Raw genomic sequence first — 27,141 nt, forward strand, 5'->3', positions numbered from 1 at the left:
TTCTAAAAACTTTCGTCGATTTTAATCGTGTCTTAATAATCTGTACTGAAGAGTTTGTTAAATTTGATTATACTTAGTAAAAACGAGTTACTTAAGAATAACTTTATACTTACCAGATAGAATTTACTAAATTTGGTTATACTTACTAAATATTTAGAAAAGTAAAATTATTTTTGATTATATTAACCAAATATTTAATTAGCATTATTGTATTCAATATTTGACAGCTATTACCAAACTCTTCTTTTTTAGTAGAGAATGGTTATTAGATTGTGTGAAATACTTTCTATTAAATATTCAGTCAATATGATATATTTACGTATATTTGTGACCATTTAATAGCCGTTTAGAAACGGATTTAGCTGCTATGTTTGCTTCCTGTTTGTTTACTAGTATAATAAATAGATATTACTAAATTTGGTTATACTAATCAAATTTTCTATTTGGATATATATCCATTAATGAATATATATTAATCAAACTTTTCACTGAAATTATTTTACCAAAGCTTAAATTATTATTACCAAAACCTTTTTTTTTTTTTTTCAGTATGGAAAGACTTTCCACAAAGCAGTAGGATTAAAGTCTTAATTAAAGTTTAACAATTCATAGCAAATGAAAACGCAGACATTTATCAATTTTTCCAAATTCGTGAAACAGTGAATCGTTTCGTACAAAATGCAACGTTAGGTAGCTTCACGTATACCGAAGTTAACGGAGATGATTACGTCGGACTCTTAACGCAATCCGACGTTAACGGATGGTGACTTCTCGCCGGCAGGTCGGCCATTCGAGCTAACCGTATTCCACGTTGGCTGGTATACGCAGCTCGGACTACGTAAGTTAACGGGGCACGGCATCGAGCTAAGTTCATTACCCGGTTAGTACGTTAATACCTGGGCTAAAGGGCCGGCTCCTGACCGCACAACTGGGGCCAAGTTTCCGGGCTCCTCTCCCCTGAATGGGGAGCTACCAGCAAGCAAGCAGCAACCGCCGCCGCGCCGTCACCGTAGCCAGGGGATCGGGCTCGAATGTCTCGCTATTCGCGTGCCAACCGTGTATTCTCACAATTTGACGTCCGCCCGGGCTCGGAACTCCCATCGTCCGATATCGTCCATTTCCGGCCGGCGGCGCATGAACACGCACCACATCTATTCTATTCTATTCTATTCCGGCGAGGCTTGCGGTAAATCCGCGAAGGGTCGTGCGGCGGTTAAGGCGGTTTCGGATTAAGGCCGTCGGCATCCCTTTGGCAGGTATCGGATTCCGAGGGCGCGGGCGCGCGCACCACGGCGCCCGATATAACGCCCAACTATCCTCCCAAGAAGGAACTATGGCAAGTAGTTATCTCGCTTGTCGATATATCCGACGTGGTGCTTGAAACTCCGGTCGCGTTCGCGATCGATTAACGCGGATTTGCCCAGCCATGGAGATTTGGGGCGAGATGGAATATGCGAGGTGAGGAGTGTGGCATTATTTAAATTACCTTTTAATTGTAATATCGCGCGTTTAATTTGTTAGCAGTATTAGTCAATAATAATTCCCAAAGGTTTCGAATCACATTATAATTTAATTATTATTAAATGACTTCTATATTAATTAACACTGTGACCTTTATTTGTTCGATTTACCGGCGCGGTGGGTCGATATTTGCATGGAAAAGAAAATTGGCTCGGAACGAATTACTCGTCGGGAAATTTTCGTTTCGCGACCCCTTTCTTGTCGTCGTGCTACAAAGCGCGCACAAATCGATACGCGGTTAAGGAATCCCTAATTAAGGCATTCACGTTGCCTTGCGCACGTGTAGAATTTGAGGTGGCTCGGTTGATGACGTGCCACACACGCTTGAAGTGGTGGCAGAGCAACGTGACACGTTATCCTTCGTCAGGACGCTAACCACACTCGGTGGCGCGCTATCGACCGTTCGACGATGTGACCGGATCATCCTCTCGCTGATCAAAGCAGATGAAACTTTTCCAAAATGGTTTGTCAAAGATAGAAGAATTTTCGATCAAATGCGGCAAGAAATACATTTAACCGACGTTAGAATTTAAAAATATTTAAAGATCACAAGGACGGAAAGAAATTTAGAGGTAGCAAAGGGTTCAGAAGCAGTTTAAAGATCGATGAAAAATGCGGTTTTCTTTAACTTTTCCCTTGTCTCTTACTGCTTTGTTAATTTCGCGTGAATACGAAATTTATATTTTATTTTATTTTTGATCAATTTTTTTTTTATGTCGCTAGAACATATATTTTTGTGACATAATAACCATGATTTGTCATTTGAAATTCGAAAATTGTGAGGAAATGTACATAGAGGAAAATTACTCAATGCGTATCAGACTCCTTAAAGCCTACCTTTTCAACATTTTTATTACATTTTTAATTCTTATAAGCAATATTTGGTGACAAAAATAAAAATTAAATGAGAAATAAATAATGTAGACAAAAATTTAACAAGTTTTATTTTGTTTTGTGCTATCAGCATTTTAGAAAATGAAGTGCAGCTAATGTAAATTTTTTATCAACTTACATAGCTGATAATAACGTAATTATGCATTTTTATTTTGAATTGTTATACTTTTATAAAAGAAAGCTCGTAGAATATTTTACATGCATTATATGTACATATTTACAATTATAAAAATTAAATCAATATTTTTATAAAGTTCATAAAGTTTCCTAATTTATATCATCACAAATTTTACTATAAAGAAATGATTAATATAAGATTAAGTGATAGTAAAACTAGTAATTGCTATGAATAAAAATGCGTCAATTATAAAAATAAATTCAAACCAGTTTTATTTCTTATCTTTTCATTTATTATTGAATATTTGATCGCTTTTTCGAAAAATTATTAATAAAATAAATATGAGTTAATGGTCCATTACCTATACTTTTAATAACTTTACTTCATAAATTTGTTATTTTTGAAGACGATACGATTTAAGAAATCACAGGTACGTTTTAAACAACTAGTTTTCTAAATCATACCTTTCGCAGCATGTTACAGAAAAGCTTATAACAAGTTAATTTGTTATTACTGAAAGGTTTAACATGCAATAACAGATGACTGAAACAATCAGGCTACATTTTTCAAACTTTAATTTGCATCTAAAACAACCGCACCAAATGTGAAATTTAATAAAAAATATAGCTCAAGTACGCATTTGGCAACTCTCCCTCACGTGTCATTTCCTAAAAATACAATATTTAGTAGAAAACCGATGCCCGGTGCCGGATCATCTGTCCCAGGAACAAATGACGCAAATTACTTCTTGCTAGATTTACTTTCCCACTAAGCGATTCAAGGCAAACAATAAATCAAGTGGCTCGCGTGGGCGGACGTTAAATACTTTTTCGTATCGACGGTGTCATAAAGAGAAAGAGAGAGAGAGACGAATAAATCACGGCAGAACGCTGCAGCCGCGTGAAGGCTTTAGCAAAACGTCCTTTTAACAGGGCAGCTTCTTATTGGTGAACCGCGACGTCGCAATTAAAAGCGACATTGAATAATGGTTAGCGGCGGCGGCGTAACCCGCAGCCGTAACTTGCGTCTTCGTGTTCAATAAACGACTTGATTGTTTTACGATCGTCGTCGCGCGTGCATTTTCGCGCTATACTGAGCGAATGCGCGCGCCCTTCGTGCTGTAGCACGCGATGGGGCAACGGCGGCGAGGCGGCGCGAGAGGAGAAGTTTCGCCGCCGGAACGAGGATAACGTCAGTTTACAAATAGACTACCAGCAAGATCTAAAAGAAGAAAAGAGTTTTGCGGGGAGGAAAGAGGTGGAAAGGATGGGGGGGGGAGGGAGAGGGTGGTCGGCGGGACTGGGCGTAGTCGGACGAACGATATAAATTACGGCCAATCCCTCGGATTAAAGTATCCAAAGAGTAGTCGCATTTGTTCGCGGAAAACGGAGCGACGTACGTCCCGGGACCCCGGACGTACAAAGTGCCTTTGTTTAAACAAGGGATTTCCTCTCCACCTCATTCTCCCTCGGTCCTGTCTCCCTCGGTCCTGGCGTAGAATCGGCAAAACTTCCCCGCCGCAGTAGTTCCCTCTACAACTCTTCCGGCCGTGCAAATTTTATCTATTGTGCGCCGTCATAGTGATGAATATCTTGGGCGATTATCGTATTCAGGCTCGCTCTTTAAGAGTGTCTTAGATATCCGCGTATACTTTTCGTTAATCTTACCGTCAGTTCGTTGATAAAAAGATAAAAAGCAAGGTAGAAAAACCGAAAAATTGATGAAGGCTATATTAGATAGCAGTATTCGTATTCGTATCTCGCAAAGATTGATTTACTGTCGTACATGTAATAATAATAAAAAAAAAAGAGGAAGCTGACAATAATTTACTTGAAAGTGAAATCCACGAAAGAATAATTAATAATTTTCGTCGACGCAATAACAGCGCTGAAAAACGACGTGTCTTTCTATCCTCGAAAATTTTTACATAAAGGAGAAAAACCTGTTTTAAGCTTTCCGGGTTCGGGCTTCAAAATATGTAGATCCAATGCCGTCCTTAAAGAGCCGCGCGCTCAGCAAAGTGACGGGAAGCGAAAACGCAGGATAAACTATTCTCCCCTGATTTCCAGCTTTTAATCCCGCGCGCGCTCGCTGCACCGGATCGAATGAGATGGGGGAGATTTGCATCGGGTTAAAAGTGGAATGCGGAATAATGTGGAATTTCTCTCGTTGCAGTCGCGACAAGTATTGTCATGTATATTTCGCATTGAGGCGGACGTTTGCTTCAACATATTTTCAGCATTTGCATTCTCGTTTTCGTTCCTGCCGCATGCGACGTCTCCTCCGTGCAACGCGATGCTACATTGGCAACTTCCACGCGAAGGTTAAAACCATTGATCATTACTTTCTGGCAGTTTTGAGTAGCACGCGGTTATGGGAATTCTATAGGATAGTCGTATTGATTCGAGTAGAAGAAACTTCTGTTTTATAGACTCAAAGTAACACACTGCAAGTTTTCGATACATCATTCGATAGTACAGAGAGGCAGCAGCTTCTCTTACTTTTTTTTTTTACATTATTGTTCATGAATCCGCATCTCTTTGATGTTTCAATGGCACCTCGAATTTTTGTTAATGAAATAATTTTTAATGAGATTTAAAAAACGAAAAAAAATTGATTTTGCATTTGTGCGTTGAAAGAATCATTACGACATACAGTGAGTGTAAAAAATAAAAAATTTCAAAAAATAAGTTTACAGTTTATTAATTTTACTATATTTTGTATATGTACGTACAATTATTTTTGTTATTAATAAATTGGCAAGTAATAAGCAAGTTTACTTTCTAAAAATAAAGTTTTAAAAAATATCAATACATTTACTGCAGATCTTCGTGCTCAATAATTTTATACGCGAATTTACTAACATTTACAAGATTCCCCAAATTGCGCGTCGCATATTTGCCAAACTTAAAACAACTTTTTTTAAGAAGAATCTAAAAATGTAATATCACGAAAATTAAATTACTAACCAATTTAATAATTTTGATGCTTACAAGCATCTCTACTATCCTCCCTTATCCCGAAAAGAATTCTTTTGAAGAAAGCTGTAGTTTAAATCCGGCAAGTATGCGACGCGCAATTTGGCGGAATTTTGTAAATATCTGTAAGTTCACCTATAAAATTATTGAGAATGGAAATTTGTTTCCGATCGGAAAGTATAATCTTTTTCGTTATTTAAATACGTTGATACACTTCACGGTCACATTAGGAGATCGTTTGTATTAAAAAATATCCCCTCTACGAATACGTTTTACTCATTGAATGTTGAGAAATGATCTGACAAGCAGGTTACATAAATTTTGGAAAAGTGATTGAACGACGGTTACAAAACGGAAAAAAAAGGCAATATCCCATACCGTACTTTCCATGCACGTTTCTTCAGCTAAACTCTCCATATTCAGATCGTCCCACGATTTCCAGTGCACCTGGTATTACCCGTCAGCTCCATGAATGGCCGATCCCTTTCTTCGAGCGCATTAATACATTTTTAAGGGGTGAGCAAGAAGCGGGCGTGATCGTGCACTTTGGCTTTCGCGCCTGACAATTTAATCGCCGATGGGCGATTTAATAACGTGCAATTTATACGTCCGTAGCGGGCCCGAAGAAAACGTCAGGTAGCGGAAATCGCTCGTACCTCTTCTCTCTTTCTTTTTTCTCCCCTTCCGTTTTTACGCGCGCGCGTGATTGCGATTTATGCGCGGTGTACGCGAGGTGGCCGCGACTTTCGCGACCGTGGCTCGTCCGCCATTAACAGCTACGGATAATTAAGTACTTCGCGGTTGCAACCGTGTGACTCCGCTATCCCGCGCGATTTCGCGCTCGGTGTTTCCACGCCGATTCCGCATCGGCGCCGGTGAAATTGCACCGCGCGCCGCGTGAGAATGGTCGTCACTCCATAGCGCGTCTTCGAAAGGGTGCACCGGACGTGTATCGCGAAGGCAGGCAGGTGTCATTATTCGCTTTCTTTCGGGGTCAACGCGGGCCCCGCGTGTCACTAGCTAAGAGAAGCTAAGAGCCTTTTCCCGTCATTTACATGAAGGGAGCAGGCTGTTAGCTTCTCGCTAGGCTCGCTAGGCTTCTTTTGTTCAGCCATTTGGCTTTTCCGCTTTCCACTCTTTATTTCCAACTTTGGCGTGTAACGTGTATTCCTTCTCCCCTCCTTTTCGTTATACAGGAAATTCGTAATAAAGCTTCGTACAGGAAATTCGTAATAAGGCTTGTGAATGCATCGCGTTTTGTTATATTATATTTCTTATTTATTTTATATCCCAATTTTCTTATGATAATATTCTTTTATGAGAACATATAAACGCATGTACTCTGATAAAAACTGATTACTCGTAATTTTCTTACAAATTTTAAAAAATTTGCATAATTAGTCATTTTTGCTAATCAAATATTTTTACTTTTTCGTACGTGATATCGAAGAGGAATATCGACTCCGCGATAATGTTCTCTTTTAATAAATCGATTATGCGTTTTTTTGATCATTATTTGTCATGTCGCTACTGCACTGTTATCTCGCGTGTCTCCCACTTACTCGATTGCGTAAAAGCGTTTATTAAAGCGCATAATGAATTATTTCCTTTCTTTCCTTTTTCAACTCTTCTCTCATCTAATTGTCTTCCAGTGAAATTGTTTACATCCCGGCGAGAGAACGCTATACTGTTTTTGTTACTCCATACTTAATTACTCCAGCAACATCTGCTTTTTCATCGTTAATTTTACTAATTTAGTTTATCTTATTCAATTAATCTTTTTTAATTAATACGTTCAATATCTCTCGTTCTCTCGTCCCCTTCATGCAGCTCTGTTTACGGAGTTTTATTATATCTTGATTTTTTTTTGTTTTAGACAATTGAAGAATTCAACTTATGATTTATCTCTCCAATCCCCTAATCTATTCTTTTTAGAAATTTATGCAAATTCGTTTAACTCTTTCAACTTTATGAGGATAATTTTCTCGAGTTCTTAACAAAGTGGGTCGGACCGCTGTTGCGACGAACTCCATTCTATCGGGGCTTGATTCCGATATAATAAATGTTCCCCCCCCCTCCCTTCCTTGTCACGTTCTTCCGCCTCATCTTCTTGTTCTTAAAAGAGAGAAGTGTCGAAAAGGAAGAACGCGTATAATCGCCTCTACGTAGGGCCCGAGCTATCGATTTTCCTCGGCGTCACGTAGTAGCGAAAACGTGCTTCTTCTACGAAGCGTATCGCGCGCGCGTTAGGTTCGGTTATGGAAATTTCGGCGTCGTTGTACTCCCCGGACTCTGATTACCGTGATTATACGCGGCGCGGTTGGTGATCGCGTATCGTGGCGCGTCCCACGGTGCGGCGCGTGAGAAAGAAGCGTTTCCGCGCGCGCGCTTCCACTCTATGCACGCGCGCGTCTCTCCGATAATTAGAGCCACGACTATACGCGTAACCGCATCGTACACACAGCGAGAAGAAGAGTCGGCTGCTCCCATCATCGTCGCGCGCGCTCCCTAAGGTGACGGCATATCGCGAACTTGTATATATAACATTGTCGTCGATGTTCCGCGCCGCGCCGAGCCGAGCTGCCAGCAGCGTTTAGACGCGTTATCTGCATTCATCGACACGTCGTCCTCGCCGCCATCGTTGTCGTCGTCCTCGTCATCTCAACGCGCGAGCACGAACTCTCCCCCCGCGGGAAACCGAGTATTATCGTACCGTCGAATCTCGCCGATTTACCCCCCCCACACACACACACACACGCACGCACAGACACACACACAAAAGACACTTCCTCCGTTGAATCGATTCGACCGATAAACCTAGATCCCTGACAGCTCGCGATGCATTACTCGCGCGTCGATGCATCGCGATAATGCTTCGCGATGGATTGTTAGACTGGGGACCTGAAATTTAGAGGGATGGAAGCTGCGCAAACCTTCTTAAGCAGCGACGTTACGTAATTGAATTGTTAGGGCTGGCAAAAAAGCTAATGCCACTTATTTACGATTTAATTACAAAATAGCGAATCGTTGGGCGTTCAGCGATCTTCTTTTATGTCTACGTCTAACATTTCCAATTAAATGGAAGTCTACGAAATGCGAGTTTAATTGGCTTTAATCGGCCCCGCGGTGGTTCCAATTACCCTAGTCAAACACGCTAGCAGCGATTTCTCAGCGCGGACATCGTTATGACGTAACGTTACGCGAAAATGGAGCTGCCACTTGGCGAACGGGCTAAGCGCTTCGACGAAGGGGCGTTACATCGCCGTTATAATCGTTATATCGCTTTAATGGCCGAGCATTCGTCGCTCTTTTACTCGCCCTGTCCACCAGCGTACGTACGATCGACCGACTTCGTCTTAAAAGACCGTCGATCCGTTGAAACTTGTTTTCCCCGCGACCGGATGAGCCGGCTAATCCAGGAAGACGAACTACCGGAGTAATTTGTACGCCGCCTGAGAATCTCTCCTTCACTGTCATCGACTCGTCTGCGCCTCGCGATCGCGCTCTAAATTGCTCCGTAGACGACGCGTTTTTCTGCTACATGTCACACGGTTTTTCACCATTTCCCGTTCGCATTCCGCACGTTCTCGCAATCCAGCGCTCGTCGGCCCGCTTTCCCGTCGAGGATACTCCCTTTCCCGTTACACACGACTTCGCCATCACATCGTCACTTTACGAGATACATGCAAAGTGACTTTTCCGAGTACACGTGAAACCAAGCATCTTCCAACTGAAAGTAGCGCGCGATTCGTTAAATCGGAATGCTCGCGTGAAAATGGTGCATTTACTCTTCATCTGTCTATCCTCGCAAAAATCTCAAGCGTAGCTACGAAACAATTTCAACGAATTGTAACAATAGATTCTGCATTGAATATAAAACCGATATTTTCTTCGGAAGATTGAATCTTCTTATTCGTAATTTTGTTCATATCGACATTTATATAAAAGAACATTAAATAAAAGAACATTAGTTTCAAATATACGATAAAGGAAACGATTATTCATAATAAACGACTTCTTAAAAGGAATGACTAGTTATTAAGGATTAATTAGTGAGGTTGATTACTTCTTTAAAAAAATAATGGAGTTCGATTTTAGAAGAATTAAGTTTTTAAATGGCAAGTTAAATACAGTGCTCGAATTCCGAAGATCATTTTGGCGCGATTTTCGTTCGAGATGTTTTGAATTATGGGTCACGAAGCATGATAAGCAGTAAAATAAACAACTTTTTCATAATAGTCTATTTAGCGTGCGTGGTAAAATTTACTCGACTATGACGCGCCGAAATATGCAATTTCGTCTGGTCAATTCGCGCTCACTAATCACAAGACACGAATTCGTCGTCCTTTCCCGTCTATCACTGCGTCGCGCGGGTATTAATCCAGCTTGGACACCGCCTCTCGTAATCACTGACATCCCCATCGATCGTTATCTTCTGTGAAATTGAAAAAAAAGCCGTTTGATTCGCATCTGCCATGAATTCGGATGAATTACACGCTCACGGCGTCGATGAACTCTCTTGTAAAGCGACGTCAAAATTTCATCTTTTCAATCTCTATTAAAGGCCATGTATTTTTATCCCGTAGGAAATGAAAACACTCGATGACATTCCTATCGATAAAAACCGATAAAAATACTAGAAACAATAAGTAGGCCATATTGGGTACTATGTCACATAAGGTATACACTTATCTCAATATTTTCATTTGTTGCTGCTCGTAAAATTGGTTTTGCTCATTTCGTTTTGCTAATTTGTAAGACGTGCGAAACGCGAAAGGCGTGTTACACGCGATGGAGATTTTCCATCTTCTCGTGCGACGACTCGCTCGATATTCCGCATACAGGTACAACGTCTGTAATCCGCTTTCATGTTTCATTAATGACTCGCAAGCAAAATGACGACACTCGTCGTTGCCTTAGGCTTTCTGGTCGTTCCACGGTCGATCGTTCAGAAAATATGTACACTGCCCTGAGCATTGCGTGCGAAATAGTAATATCACGATATTAAAGTGGTCGGAGTTGGCTAAGACTTCCGCCTCGGAATGTTCGGGGAGGTCCCAGGTTCGATTCCTGGTTGAGGTGTTGTTTTTTGCAACAAATTGTTTACAGTTTTTTTTTTAGGGGAAAAGGGGTTCTCGGGGGATGATTCTTCTTGGCATCGGTTAGATTGATTTTCAATTTAATATCGCGATGTTACTACTTCTCGTTTAATTTGGGACTGTGTTTTAAGACCGAAAAGTTATTCGGCGCGCAGTTTCGTATACTTGAATATGTATATAAAATCACATAATAAATATTAGCACCGAGACTTAGCTTTGACCCGTAAGGCTGTTCGTTTAGTATTTGTGTTTTCACGTATGAAAAGTCAATGTACTCTGTTTATTAATAATATTTATTTGCATTAACAATGATAGTGTAATAAGATATTAATGTACATTTAAGATTAAAAGGAAATTATATTTTACAAAATTATTAATAATTTTAATTTAATTATTAACCAGCGGATATAGACTCGTTTGATGACAAATTAATATTTATAACTATTTGATTTCATAATAATTCAAAGCTATTTTATCAAATATGCATGATGATAAGCGCAAAAATTTGTTTATTTCGATCTATGCTGCAGCGGAAAACATTTATTCTGCTTTTGATACTGTAATTCAATATATTTTCAATCACATATCAGAAATCATAATTTTACATTAAATGTATAATATTAAAGTAATGCAAAATAGCACAAATTATATGTAGTGAGAAGGAGAAAGAGAGAGAAAGAGAAGGAGACAGAACCAATCGTATCTCTAAGTAAAATATATTATAATAAATATATAATATTATTTTAAAATTATAAACTAAATTAAATTATTTAAATTAAATATCAAAATGTTTAAATGAACCCATGGGCGCTTTTCACTATATATTTCAGCAATCTGTGTGATTGTTTCTCTTTTAAATTAAATATTTCACCGTTTTTGTCGAAACCCGACCGAGGAGCAATTCATTTCGGGCCGTTTCACAATGTTAGTTCGCTCTTCCAATTGACCAGGATAACCGCGTAGACCAACTATCCGGTGAAGCATAATACTCCGGGTATCTCGATGCCACGAGATAAAGGTCAATTCTATCGAATTGCGGCGCCTTCGAGCGTGTAGAAATGGGCAACAGGTGGAGAGCGTCCGGCAAAGCCACCGCCCTGATCAATACTTAATTACGCGTCTCCGCATCGGACCTCGAACTCGCCCTCGCTCTACCTTTTCTTTCGCGCCTTCCCTCCCTTCGTTGCCCCGGCGTTCGCAGTAAGTATTTCCGATTAAGCGCCTTTTCCCCCACGGGCGCCATCCTCCTCTCATCGACGCTCCCTATTTCCTGTGTCTGACGACGTCGAGGAAAAGAGACGACCCCGAGATGCGACATTCATTTTCGGTTTCTTCCTTTTTCTCAGAAACGTTGCTCGTTTCCTCCCCCATCAGTCCTAGTTAAACTCTCGCTTATGCCGCGCCATTCCTGCACGCGCAGCTACTACACAACTCCGACCAGAAATTGCCGCGAGACTGCGGTTGCACGTGCACGACGAGTTGGCGCAGCGATCGATCGCGCGCGAAAATGGAATCTGCCCTAATTTGCCTAATGAATTATATGTGTAACGTCTTGCCAGACGAATTTCAACTCTGACTGAAATATCGCCATCGACTAACTACAGAATACGCGCATTTTGTCGCGTGACGCTCGACAATCGAAAAGCGATAACAAGTAAAAGGTAATTATTAAATTCGAGATAAATTCCGTTGATCGGAGTGTTAAATTCGACGGTTGGATTGCATTATGAGTTCATCGTGTTTACATTACCAATGCAGTCGGCGAAAATATATTAAGAGTTACGAAATATTGCATTCTCGCGTAGAGTAGCTTCGCGCAAAAGTTGCGCGCGCGCGCTTCTTCGCTAGAAGTTGCTCTTCGCTAGAAGTTGCTCTCGTTACGAAACTTGTTATGGGAGACGTAATTCTCGCGCGGAGTAAGACGGACTTACTGCGTTTCTCGTTATGCCCCGACGGTTCCCTAGCAGGTTTAAGGCGTGTAACATCAGGAATCCAGAAAGTTCGAGTCGCGTAGCGGCGCGGCGCGGCGCGACGCGACGCGTCGGAGGTCGGAAGTCGAATTGTAAGTATATTTCGGAAATGCACCGAGCGTAGGAGGAGAGTTGTGATTAATGGGCGCCGCTACGTACGTATACCCTCACTCGACTTTTTACGACTTCATAACCGGGCACATAAACGATCTCGTAATTGCCTATTACTATAATTGACTGCCTGTCGGTCGCCCTAGCTCGCGCGATAATGGGAATCGATTAACACGCTTCGCGCTTCGTATCTATTTGATACGATGTTACACGTGCGCGCACGCGTAAGAACGTGATAAATTTCATTAGTGTTCTTCCAGGCATGTGTGCGTTATTCGATTACGGCGAAGGTAGCCGTCGAAGGGATTTTGTGCGAAATGCTCCCTTACCGCCCCATATTTCACGCTATAAGACTATTTTTCTTTTCATTTAGACGTTAATATTTTTGTCAAAAATAATTAATTCCGCCATCTGAAGTTGCCCGAGCTTTAAAGCTTGGAACATAATTGGTCTACGTTAACGTAGAAAATAATTAAAAGTAACAAAAGATAAAATTTTGTTAAATTAATGATCGACGTTGCATGTTGCTGCCTCAAACTTTCTATTACACGTATAAAAAACGAGCAAAATTATCTTGATTTTTTTTTCACTGATGTTCTCGGATATTCAGTTCGAACCGTAAATTTATACGTGTTTTTAATAAATTTTGAACAAAAAAGATATAGAGCACAATATATTTTTTTCTAATTAATCACGCATGAATATTTCTGCATTAGCAACAATGTGTTGCTATTTTTATGAAAACATTTTTTTGTCCTATTTATGTTTGAGAAATTTATTATAATATATAGTAACTAATATCGGAAAACATATATGAATATATAGATTGTGATATTTCTTACGTAAGAGAGATTTACGGGATATTCTTCGTAATATCAGCCAAGCTGAAAAGTTCGGCCATTATTAAACGAAATAGCCATAAGCTGAATTTTAGCGTGCAATTACGTGCACATTTGCGTTGGAATTTCAACATGCAAACATAGCGCGTTAAAGCTGACCAATTTGATTGCCATTTTTAGTCGACGTAATAAAATATATTTATATAGAGGAATAATTGACATAACCTCTTCAACATATATTTACCGTTTTCCTACTCTCAGTGTGTCCTCTGACAACGGCATCCAAACCTTTATCACTATCACATTTCTTTTAGCATAAAATTACGTGTCAAACTTCCCAATATTTCGATACATAAAATGATTTCGTATAATAAAATTTTAGACATTAAAATGACCAAAAAAAAAGACCGCGTATTGATCAGGTAATTAAATAAAATTAATAAATAATTAAAATATACTTACAATGATCAAGAGTAATAAAAAAAATAATCGGACGAAATGATTTCGTATAATAAAATTTTACACATTAAAATGACCAAAAAAAAGACCGCGCATTGATCAGGTAATTAAATAAAATTAATAAATAATTAAAATATACTTACAACGATTAAGAGTAATAAAAAAAATAATCGGACGAAATGATTTAACCGCTGCTGCAAATAAATTGTAATATCTCGGTGTAATGCGTGATAGGTAGATATTTCAGGAATTTTAATATGAATATTTTGTAGAGATTCTGTATTATGAAGTTCGATAAAAGCGATCGTATTCATACATTAGTACACGCACGTCGCCATTATAATTTTTAATTATAAAATTATACATTTAAATTGTTTTTTTTTTTATATTGTTTTTGCCATTAGTCTCCTCGCATATGATTTTATCGTTTTTCGTTATTACGCCGCGTTGCCCGATATAAAGTCGGATAATGTTGCCAGCGCAACATGGAAAAGTACAAAGTACATCGTACAGCGAGATTTTAAGAGCAGATTTAGAAAATTGAAACGTATCAGAGGCTGAGAATTACGCAGTGGCCGAGAACCCGTGGAGTATTCACAGAATAAGCCATTGCTCCCCCTTCCCCATTCTCCTCCCACCCCCACTTCCCCCGGCTAACTATCCTAACTAAGTAACGTAATTTGCACACTATCGCATGTCCTTATTCTTCTGGGAAAAAACACGATCAGTGCACGCACGTGGGAGTGCGTGTGCGCGCGCGCGCCTTGCGTGCGCCCGGTGCAGGCGTTCACGTGGGGTAAATTTTACGGGCAGATCCTGCGGAACAGGTTGTTCCGGCGAGCGTGGCAAGGAAGAAGAAGGGAGGCAGGATGGGAGAGAACCCGTAGGTGGGCAAGTGTGGTCGTGTATGCGCGCCTTTTTATTCCGCGCACCCGGCCCGGAGAGTGGTTCATCGCACTTGGCGAACTTGTTCCCTCTCCGCGAACCGCGTGTGTGCACACACACCGGTGCTATCATTACAGCGCGCTCGCGTTAGATTCTCGCCGGGCGCGATCGACGATCGAGTAAACCACAAATCGCCGGAAATCAACCTCCGCGAAGTTTAGCACTCTGTCTTTAGAATTTCGTCGTGACCGATTGAGGCTCCGGCGTCCTTGATACACATTTCGAAAATTGCGATGTGAAACAACGGAATTGTCTACGGAATGTTAATTTTGCATTATTTTTCGTCGCACGAAAAATTAATCTTGATTTTTTTTTAATTTCAATAAAGATCCGAAAAATTTGTTGTTCTAATACAATTGCGTAAAACTTCGAAAACGGACGTTCTCTCCTCCCGTTTTTCCTCCTCTCCCAAATATTCATGGAAATTTAGGAAAATTTCCATACAAGAGGTAGATATAACCGAAACTCTCCTATTTCGGATTTTATCGCTCCGATTGTTAAAAATAATTGTTAGAACTCTCGAGGGGGTTCTGAAACTTCGAAAAGAAATCGTCAGATTTCTGCGAAAATTTTTTATCCACATGAAAACTTATAAAATTTTCAGCCCCGAGGCTATAAAATCACCGGAACTTTTCCATTTTTACTTTTATTGTTTCGAGTGTTAATCGCGAAAACTCTTTCTGAAACTTATTAGGAACTGCAGAACTCGCTCCTCGGGGAAGGAGCCGGAACTCTATTAATTGTATCGAAATTCTGAAAACGAGACTAACTTTACAGAGGAAATCAGATTTTTCCGTAACTGTATCGAATGGCGCGTTATGGGCTTACGCGGTTATTTTCCGAAGAGAATGTTTAACGAGAGTTCCGTAAGTGATGGTTAACGGCTGATATAATCAATATCTATTATAAAAGAGCGCGCGGTATCGTTAATCCGAGTGTTTGGTTGAAAGAAGACAGCGTGTCAATGAATAAAATTGAGTTAATAAATAAGGTAAATTACATAAATAAATATATATAATTATAAATTGTTATTATAATTATATTTATATACATAATACGTGTGATACAGAATATTTATACACAATGCACGGGCTCGTGTTTGAGTACGGATCGGCTTTTACTCCATCGAGAACTCCGTCATGTAAAATGTGTCGGGAATCGGGAAAATATTTACATTAAAATATTCCCCGCAACGGTGTGTTGGTGTGCACTATTAACTAGAACAGTAGTACTTATTAATATCATTGGCGAGATGTCCCAGAAAAGCTTCCGAGCGCATTAAAGAATTAAGAACGCGGCCGCAGTTAGCAAAGACTATGGAAAACTTCCGTGGCGTTTACCAAAGACTTTAAGAGACTCCTATTGTTCGGAAAAGACTCGGAAAGACTTTTCCCTCCAACAAGCTTCCAGTAGCAAGCGAGAAAAAGTTTCCTCCCCCTCCCATCCCTCCTGGCTCGTGCGCATAAACCAACGAGCGTTTATTTCGCAGCGGGGGTATTAGTGCAACGTGGATCGCATCAGTTCTGGCAAACACACGCGCAACGTTAAGGTGCAATATCTTTCTCGTTGCGTTTCTCAATTCGACTGCCATTACGTTACAAAATGACGCTCTTCGCTTATTCCCCGGTGCGGTGCCGCGCCGCGTCGCGCCGCGCAATGGGAGTTGGCCAGTAGTAGTTTCTGGCGAGCCCCCCGCGCGGTGTGTATGCGGCCTAATACAGCCGCAGGATAATCCGCAAATCCCCGACAACGCCATTTTCGCCATTTGTTGCTGTTGTGAATATTATGGTAATCGGGATTCGAAGCCCCAATAACGTTGTTGGGTAGCGTGCGCGGGCGAAAATATCAATTTCAACCGGTATTATCGAGCTCTCTCCGATATTCTGTAAGCTCACGCAGCACCGATTATCCGGTACGATCGATAGCGCGAATTTCTCCTTCCCTTTCTCCGCATGCCTTCCCTACGTCTCTCTCTCTCTCTCTCTCTCTCTCTCTCTTGCAGTTTCTATGTTGCGCTATATGGCAATAGCGAGAAAGGATTTTATTATAGTAGATATAATAGGAGTTTCCATCGTTATTAGATTCATAATCTGCGACATTGTTTTATCGACAATACAGTCGATTTGTTACCTCGCGCATATGCACAAGTCACCAGTTGGTTTTGCATCAATCAGAAACGCTTGCCGTCGATTCGACACGAACGGTATTTATTGATCAATGATTTTGATAGGATGATTGATATCAAAGACGACGCCTTCCCCCGCGTGGAGCGGCGAGATTATTAACCAGATCATTTGTGTTGCAAACTGACGCTTCGTCGAGCTGGATTGAATAAATGCCAATCGAATACAAGCAAATGCATTCGAAAACATTGTATCGCTGCGAACCCTTGGTTTTCAATTTTCATTCGAATCGATGGCGATATGAAATAGTGGAGTGTCATATAAAACTGCTTTTTCGCAAAACGCCGAAAAGAATCGTATTTCTCTAATTAAACTAGCCACTCGTCCATTTTTGCTGACAATAAATTCTATTGATAAAACATGTTTCGATTCGTCCTATTTTCTCATTCGACGTTCACGTCAACATTGTTAAAAATCAGTCAACTATAATCTTCAATATATTCGAAGGCTATCTAACTGCCATGCTCCAGGCCGAGCCTGGACCGGGCACGTAGAAAGAAAGAGATGTAATTGTCGAGGTACATCTCCCTCTTTGTCCAGCTGATTTGTGATTGGTTAAAAGTATTGTATCTTCTCGATTCTTTCTATCTTTCAGTAGACATTTCTGTATCTTTTTTTGTCTCTCGTTCCGCATCTGCCTCTTTTCTTCCTATTGAACTTAGCCTTTCAGTACAGATTATAGTTCACTGTTAAAAATACAAACATTGAAAGAGATTACTGTCCGTAAGCATATTGTTCCGTAAAATCTATTAACTCTGAAAAACTATTTTTTCTGAAATAAATGCGGAAAAATGTTTTCTATAGATAATCTTCAAAGGATCTTGCAAATCTCTACGATCACTTTTTTCACGATATTAAAATATTTTTTTATAGAAAAAATTTTTACTATTGAAAATGAAAGGACAGTTTGGAAAGACACTTTTTTTTTTAAACAAATTCTTTTTCCAAATTACACTACGTTTGTGTACAATTGTAAATTTTGTTAAATCCTATCAGAGTGGATGAATTTCTCTGCCCGCTACGGTTTTGGTTCACGTCGTTCCCGATTTCGTCGATACATTTACGGTCGCGAATTAGAGGCGCGAATTAGAGGTATCGTCGCAGAGAAATATGATCTGTATTGTATCGGCCTCCGGAGAGATACGGGGCGCACGACTGTGACTCGGCAATTCTCGATTCTCGATTCGTAGATTGAAGGAACGCGGTTATCGCAACGAACGGCATATAAACGACCAAGTATAATACGAACTCGCGTAACAATTGTGCGGCGGAAGATTGTCGACGACCGCAAGATTTGCTATCGACGAAAATATGGTACGGAGCATCGGTGAGTTAGCGCCATTGTGGTCGCTTCCTGTGCCGGAAAAAAGCCCAAAGAGAGACTCGGTAATATCGAGGTTACGAGAGTGTGCGCGGGAAATCCAATGTGCGCTCTGTGTCTGCGTGTGTGCCGTGTGTCTATCGCGTACTCGCGAGATATTGCCACTCGCGAGTAGTCAGAGCACGGACGAACGCGAAAGGGGCGTACGCGAAAGGGAGGCGGTTCCTCTGATATCCGGATATCCGAGAGAGCAGCCAGGCATCTCTCTAAAATTACTCGGTCCCATTTTTAATCCCGCTCGAGTACTGAAACCGACGTTGACCGCTACCCACTTCAATTCTCGATGTTGCAGATGAGGCATGAAACAAAAATTTACCTTACGTTAGGAATATATATGGGTCATATGTCGAAAAATATTACCAAAAATATAAAAATTTCACGGAATATTCTAGTATTATGTTTGAGTATCTGTGTAAAATTTGGGCACATTTCGCTTATTGGTTTAAAAGTTGTTTAATTTTTTGTTTTTTTTTTTAATGTAAAATCGTGTTTTGCAGTACTTGTTTACAAATTTGATGGGAAAGTGTCATTATCAATTAAATCAAAATTTTTACATATATTAATAAAACTCCAATAAATACTGCTGCATGCACAAATTTATTTTACAGATTTATTTATTTTGTTTAAAAGTTATTTATTAAAATTGCAGCAAAATATAGTAATATCCGTTGCAAAAATCATTATAAATTAAATTTTTCATTGTTTTTTTACCTTGCAGCTAGTTTCAGGACCAAAATTTGAGCATTCCCGATCAAAATTTTTCACTGTTGATTAAGAAAAAAAAAATAAAAAAATAAAAGAGAAGCTTTTAATTTATAAATTTTAATAACTTTTAGCTCATATAGAGGCGATAAAACGATTTTAAAACTTCAAATCCTCCTATTCCTAATGAGTCAAGAAATTCGTCAATATAAACAGATGAATTTACTAACTGTTGGAACGCCCTATATACCAAGTTTCGTGGTTATACGGACGAGCCTTTCTCTCGGTGGAATTTCTCTTTCTTAAATACTCTGTACACGCAATTTCCAAATTTATAGCGCCGTTACCAAGACGTATTTTATTCGGCTCCCGTCGTTCTTTCTGTATCTCTCGGGCAAAGTAATTTTCGGATTCCAGCGGTGCCAATTAATCTTCCTATCTGGAATGCAATTAACACGCAGCGATACAAACAAAAAGCAGATCGATCGGAGCCAGACGTTTTAAGTAAAGGTTATTTTGAGCCCTCCCCGTTTTTCTTTTTCGATCTGGCTTAATAAGATCACTCGCGAGGTTTGAGCGAGAGTAAAGTTAACGATGTTATTTCGCGCATTATTATTGATACTACTCTGTCGCGACTTAAAATAGCAAACGGTCGCAACTTTATAAAAATTTTACGTTCAACCTGTATCCACATGAGTCTCAGTTTAGGAAATCACTTGAATAATGCATTCTCAAAGTCTGGTAGATTTCTCTCGGGACATCTGTACGAAACGGCTATCTGCCTTTTGGGGAACGGGTGGATAAGCAGGACTGCTCGAGCACCGATCGCCACATTCTATCATCCGATAATCATATCAGTGTTATATTCCAGACATGAGTAAGCGTATTACGTGGTGCGATGACGCATGTATGAAAAAAAGGGTATCGGCACAAAAAAAGAAGCTATCAAGTACCTTATCCCGTGTGTCGATATTTCGTTTCGATACGCTTTCGTGCTTTCGATACTGTCATCCGACACTTTTCTCCGTAAAGCTCGTGACGTTACTACTCGCATCGCGGACGCGGATTGAATTCGGATTGCGAACTGCGAATCATTAATTAGGCAATCAGACGAAAGCGGAGTATCTTTGCTTAGATCTACGCAATTTATATTCAGTCATAAATTAGGAGCAAATGGCATGTATAAGTATCTCTTTACTTATGATCTTGTTTTATGAATTTTCGGACGTATGACTGGCACATTACTGATTAAAAAAGAGCTAGTAGATTATAATGAAATTGAGCAAGTACTTTTTAATCAGTGATCGAAAAATAAAATATTAATTTTATAATACTTAATATTATACAAATTAGGAATTATATTTTTAAGGAAAAATAACGTTACTTTTTAATCGCTTGTTGAACTTACACAGTAAAAAATAAAATGTCCCAGAAAGTTCGCTCTAAATTTTAAGTTAAAAATAAATTGAAAGTTAAGTTAAATTAACTCTTATTTTAAGTTATTCAGTTAAAATAAGAGTTATTTTAACTTAAAATTTAGAGTGGACTTTCTGGGACATACAAAAGTCTTAAATTAGCATTTTATTTTTTACAGTATATCTGCATAATCCTAAATTTTATAATAGCAAACATTATATTAAGAATTGTAATTTAAAAAAAAAAGTGTGATTCTTTACATTTCCTAAATAAAGGTAATTGCTTTTAGTAACAAAATAATTATTTTACACAAACACTTTATCATTTTATCAAATGCAAATGCTATTCCATTTACTGTCAATTTAATTTACGACCGAAGTTCTGGAACTGTAATCCCGTCGTAACATTCATTGATTCGCGATGCGTAGTGTGTCACAAGCTTAACTAGCGAGAAATGCTCGACTGCGTTTGCACGATTTGTTTACTACTTACGTTTTATCGCTTACGTTTCTTTTTTACGTAACTACTATCTATTGTCTTCACTCACAATACTCTCCCTACACTGTTGTCTCGCGTGAGACTCGATAACTGCAACGCATATGGGGCACATCGACGCAACGGGGGATACGCGTTGAAGGATGAACTTTTCCAATTTTATAGCAGTCCCGCAGAGCCGTGTCCTGCGGGAAGACTTGCGGGCTCTCTCAAACCGATATACGAATCGCGGCGAAACGCGGCTGCTGTCAAGCCGCGCGAGTTCGTTCGCTCGTCGCTCGCGCGCGCGCGCGCACGCGTGAGAGAGAGAGAGAGAGAAAGAGAGGGAGAATTCACCTCTATCGGCCGCGAAACTTCAGCAATTCAAGGCGCAAGTTCGTACTATGAAGTTGAGGAGGGGTGAGGAGCGGAGCGGAGGGGTGAAGGGGAGAGAACGCGGCGAGCGGCAGGGAGAGGAGAGGCTGAAATTTGATTCCAACTCGAAAATGCCGTGAACCCTCAACCACGATTCCGCTTCCTATCGCCGCGAGCGCGCCGAATATTTCAATACGCCGGATTCCCGTCGAAGCAGACGGGAAGGAAGCGGAGGTGGATCGCGATATTCGGCGGTGACGACCTAAATCTATCGCGCGCGCGTCAAGCGGAATTCCATCGGCGAAACTTTATTCTTGGGTAAACGCGAAAAGAGCAAGGGTTAGGATCGAGAGAGAGAGAGTTTTCGAAAATGTTCACGTTTCAATTTCGCAGACGTGACTCGGCAAAATCGGCGAGTTTACGAGATTTCTATTTATCTGACGAGGGAAAGCGTATTGTAATATCCATTCAAGGATCATTCGCAAATCTGATTCATTCAGCACTAAACGGCCGTGAGAATCGCAAGCTTGTAGCAGTCACACGTTACAATCACGCTTTATTCAATTAAAAGGAAAAGGAAGCGAATGTTTGCGCGATCAGCGAAATATTTCATATCAATTGTTTCATATCACGTGTTTCCCCCGAATAAGAATTTTCCGTCTCGAACACGCTCGTCGTACAGTCGTAAATTTCTGAGACGTTGGCGTTATACGAAATCGCGAATATAACTTCTCGTCAAAGTAAAACGGGCGATGGGCGCGGAGGCGTCAGCAAAGATCGATCGCAGAGATTGCCGGAGGATCCTTTGATCTCGAGTTTGCCTTTAAGGTCAAGACGATATTCTGTCATCCTAGCTGGCTTATCGATTCGCCGTGTCGCGCGTGGAGCTATATCGATCGATGATCGGCGCTGATGATTCGATCACGGTGAGAAGCGAGACGCGACGCGCGGAATGCACAACATCGGCGTCGTTGACGACCGGCTCGTTAATTGATTTCGTACTAATTGCTACATTCGGCCCGCCTTTAATTAGACTCAATTAATCTCGACGGTATATCCTCGACTAACGATCGATATCAAGCGTCTAATGTGGGAACATCGCATCGTCGAGAGCCGCACTCCCGTCTTTCATTAAGCGTGCCGATATACTCCGCGTCGATTAAAGGCATGTCGCGCAAAGATGACCCGCTTCCGTTTACTGTTTACCTGTTCGCCCTAACGGTATTGTTATCGACAGTCTTAACTGCGCTCGGAATATAACTCGATGCAAATCACGCGAAAGGAAATCATTAGGAAATTGTAGGGAGTTTTTACGATGATGTTTAATTGAAGAAATAGACTTCTATTAAAATAATATTAACGGGAATATTAATACGTAGCCTCCTTTTTTTGCCTAATTAATCTACACATTTTCTACGTTATTTAAAAATATTTATAAATTTATACACAAAAAAATTGGTATGAAATCAGCTATTCATTGTTTTATATGTAAGCAAGAGTATATTTTCTTAGAAGAATTTGTAACCTTAAACAAACATTATTTGCTTACGTGAAGAAAATTTTTCTCTTCCTGCAAGCAAATTATGTTCGTTTAAAATTATAAATTCTTCCAAAAGATTTTATATTCTGGTTTATATATGAAACAATGAATTGTTGATTTGATACTAATTTTTTTGTGTAAAAAAATAAATATTTTAAATATTTTTTATAATATTAAATAAATATAATTTTCTCCTCTCTCTAGATGAAAAAGCGAATGTGCAGATAGTAAAATAAGTGAATGGCACTTATGTTATATGGCACTTGTGTTATTTATATTAAAAAACGTTTAAAATTATATAGAAATCGATTATCAATCTGTCATTAATTGTTAAACTTGTACAAAGTGCTACTCGTCGACGAAATAAACTACGTTGCTAAAAAAATTGCCAAAGTTAAAAAATTGTTGCTCTAAGTTTTTTTCAAATGACGTTCCGCTAAAGGTAAATTAAATTAACGAAATAATTTATATAACAACGAAATTGTATCTAAAAGTAACGTTAGAATTTGTCATTATTCCTCATTAAATATTCTAGTTTCAATTTCGTTGCTCGCGAAATAAGTATAAACAACAATGGAAAACTTCTCAGTGTGTAAACTTTTAAGGAATAGACTATAAGAAGATAATTTGTTATTGAGGTACATACTGTTTGAATTCGTTACACATTAACATCTTGTAACACGCGTTTGAAGAAAATTCGAAAATTCGAATCACTTGATGTTACTACTTGGATTTTTGCAAATACTTACAATTGCTATAAGAATAATTACATAATCTTGGGGTCTCATTATAGTTCTTCTCTTATTCTCGCGAGTCAGCATGAAAGAGCTTTCTTTATTAAAACGACGAATGCTAAAAAGCGCCGTGTAGCTAGGAACGCGTGCGAAATGCGAGGACTTGTTATGCACATAAGGACCAGGATTTGCGGGGTAAAATGTAATTAACTCGTTGCGTGTGTTCTTGTTTTTCAGGTGAGTGCAGTAAAGTCGGAGAATAGCTGGTCGTCTAATTTTCGCGAGCCTATGGTTACGCGCGTGCCACAAATGGCGCAGAGAGAAGCGAGAGCAAGCGATGACAAGGAGAGAAAGACAGGGAAAAAGGGAGTTGCGTACAAACCTGTGTGATGTGTAAGTTGGACAACTTTGTCTGCAAATAGCTCACTTTTCGGCCGTAATTACTATTGTCCACGCGGAAGTTTTTGTGATAACCGTTGCTAGTTTTTTTCAACTGCTGCGAGCAAAAGAAGCTATTTCTCTCAATTTCGCGCGAACTGTTTTTTTTCTTATTGAACAATTTTACATAAAAATTTTACTTTAACATAAATTATTTGGTAAATAAAAATATTGGTTAGAATTGATTTTGCATATTTTTAAAATATTTGGTAAAAAAATTAAAATTGTTATATTTTGGATGTTTTATATTACAAAAGCCGTATTATGCACAGACGGAAATTTTTGAAAGTCGTTACTTATCGTATGTTTTTTCTCCTACAAGGTGTAGGCAAGAATTAATAAATCAGTTTTCAATTAAAAAAAAATTCTGCAAACAGTTTGAAGAATGCTTGTTAATAAAGCAAATTATTATACGTGCATGGCTGACCTCCTTGTTTTCTAATAAAAAATAAATAAATTTACGTACTATATAATTGCGCTAAATTAAATTTTACATTTTTTATTTATTAACAAAAATGTATGGTGCTTCACTTTTATTTCAAATTTTAACCTTGTTACTGCGAAAAAATTTATATGTTATAATAAATTTGTTTTTATTAATAAATAAAATGTATAATAAAGTATAAAAATTTTCTAACTTTTAATTTAATTGTCAACACATCCGTTATTATAAATTAATTTGAATAATTTAATTAAAAAAGATTGCACTTGGTTTGAACTCGAAACTTGCGAGTCAAAAGTTACGATGCAGATGCTCTACTAGCATAACCACAGTCCTAGTTTATAGCAGTCATATGGTACTTCTTTATATGGTACGTAATCTAAATAACTTTATTAATTTTTTATTAGAAAACAAGGGACTGTGCACTCATAATGATTTGCCTAATTAATAAGCATCCTTCAAGTTGTTGGCAGATTTTTTTAATATTAAAAACTGATTTTCTAATTCTTTTTCTACTCCCTGTTAGATATGCTACTGTTAATAGATTATATATGTCAGTTGCACGATATATAATATATACAGTTTTTATTTTAAAAATTAGTATCTTACGTTTCTTACATTTATCAATGGGAGATAGTAAGTTGGTCAAGATTTCATCGCACTATATAGTATTCTCGTAAAAAGATGTTTGATTAAGCTACTGAAGTTTGCGAGAAGCCAGTGCAACATTGAATAAGTTGTACGCGTCTCTTATGTACGCGTCTCTTAACATTTGAAGAGGCTATCACTTTGATATCGGGACTGAAGTAAGAACCCCAGCTATCGCGGGTACCATATTCCGAGTTTCGTCGACTTCTGACTTCTGTATCCTTAATAGTCCGAGCTGCCGTTTACCACTACTATTGCCCCGTGTCGGAAGTGGAATAACTACGTTGTAGTATCCGGCATCTAAAGAGTCAGGCGCGGGTGGGTAACCGGGGGGTTTCGCGTATCGAGGGAAGAAGATCCGATTATGGCTTAACCGCATTACACGCGGAAAGTTTACTTTCGGTAATTCCGAGTCGGAGCTGAGACGAGGGAACGAAGGAAAGATAGAGAAAGACAGAGGGAAACGGGGATGCCGTTGATGCGATGGTTACACCTGTAACGGCAGCACCTGCATACCCATTTCCGCTCCATTCCATTTCGGTGGATCTCGGCGTCCGTTTGCGCTACAAGAGTTTTATCGTGTCGCGTTTTCTTCGGCTGTGCACGCAATTTACAATGGCGTAGCTGCTACTTATTATTAAGTACTTGAACGACGTTAGAGGCACATATTACTTTCGTAAATAAAAAAGAAAAAAAGAATTATTATCAATCTTTGAGTGCTAAGTTCTCATATTTTCCGATTTTCGCATTATCAGTGAAGTAGATACTTGTGAAAATATCATGAAGTATCCTTTAAGGATAGCAACTCCTTTGAAGTAGAATTAAGTTCGCAAGAGAATACTTAAAAATTTTAAAAAGAATTTAATTTTGAACTTTTCGTAGCTATAAAGATTACACGTCGCGCCGTAATGCTTTGACATCTCACTATTCGTAAAAAGATTATTATTCATTATTCATAACTAATTTATTATTTATTTTGGAACATTACGATTAATTGAATAAGTGATTCCTAAACTCAAGACGTTACAATGGCTGTAGAAAAGTAATTTCGTTTGAAACGGCGCGGTGGATACACGCTAGAGGATTAAGTTAACGTTGAAGTCTTTGCTACGTCTCTGCGTTTCGGCACCAATTGTCGATGCATCGAGGTGTGCATAATGCACTCTCGCAGGCCGACAAGGCGGGCTTACGCGTCGAAGCAAGAAGAGTGCGCGCGTTTCACACGTGGAAGCGCCCACACACACACACACACACACACACACACACACGCGCGCGCGCGCGCGTATGCACGTACGTGCATTGGGTCGCGTTGTTTGCTGTCGCACGTGTAAACCGGGATAACGTATAATACCCATAATGGCAGTCGTCGCGCGTATTACGTTGTTCATGAACCGTGCCTCGTACGCCCCTGTGGACTCTCCGCGGATGCGGAGGGAGGTCATCGGACGCTCGTTAACCCCTTCGAGCATCGAGTTCTTATCGATTGCGTGCGGTCGCGGTAATAATTTATCGCGTTCGATGGATTCATTAGGCGTGCAAACCGCGCGTTGCCACCTCGCGTTTGTCCGAGACCCGATCGCGCGCGGGAAACAATGGGCGATTATTGATAAATTCAAGGGACGGAATAGGATGTACAGGGTGTCCCAGACTTATCGTGAAACTAATGATGGGTCCCCGAGATCATTTCCAGACGAAAATTCTAATATCAAAATGTCGATGCTACAACGGTGTTTAAACGAGAAGGTTTGGGTTCCCACATTTGGGAAACACCTTCACTAGGACGCGATGCGAGAGTCAGATTGCGCGAGTGCATTTCGAACAGTTTGATTTGCCAACTTTAAATTTTTCTCATTTGGAAACTATAGCCTCGATAT

General features: G+C 39.5%; 1 protein-coding gene across 5 annotated transcripts in view; it reads left to right on the top strand.

Moving 5' to 3' along the window:
• Positions 1-27,141, top strand: part of LOC105197268 (nephrin) — a 300,694-nt gene that overhangs the window by 28,634 nt on the left and 244,919 nt on the right. The window lies entirely within an intron of this gene.

Source organism: Solenopsis invicta, chromosome 3, assembly GCF_016802725.1.
Source record: "Solenopsis invicta isolate M01_SB chromosome 3, UNIL_Sinv_3.0, whole genome shotgun sequence".
NCBI lineage: Eukaryota > Metazoa > Arthropoda > Insecta > Hymenoptera > Formicidae > Solenopsis > Solenopsis invicta.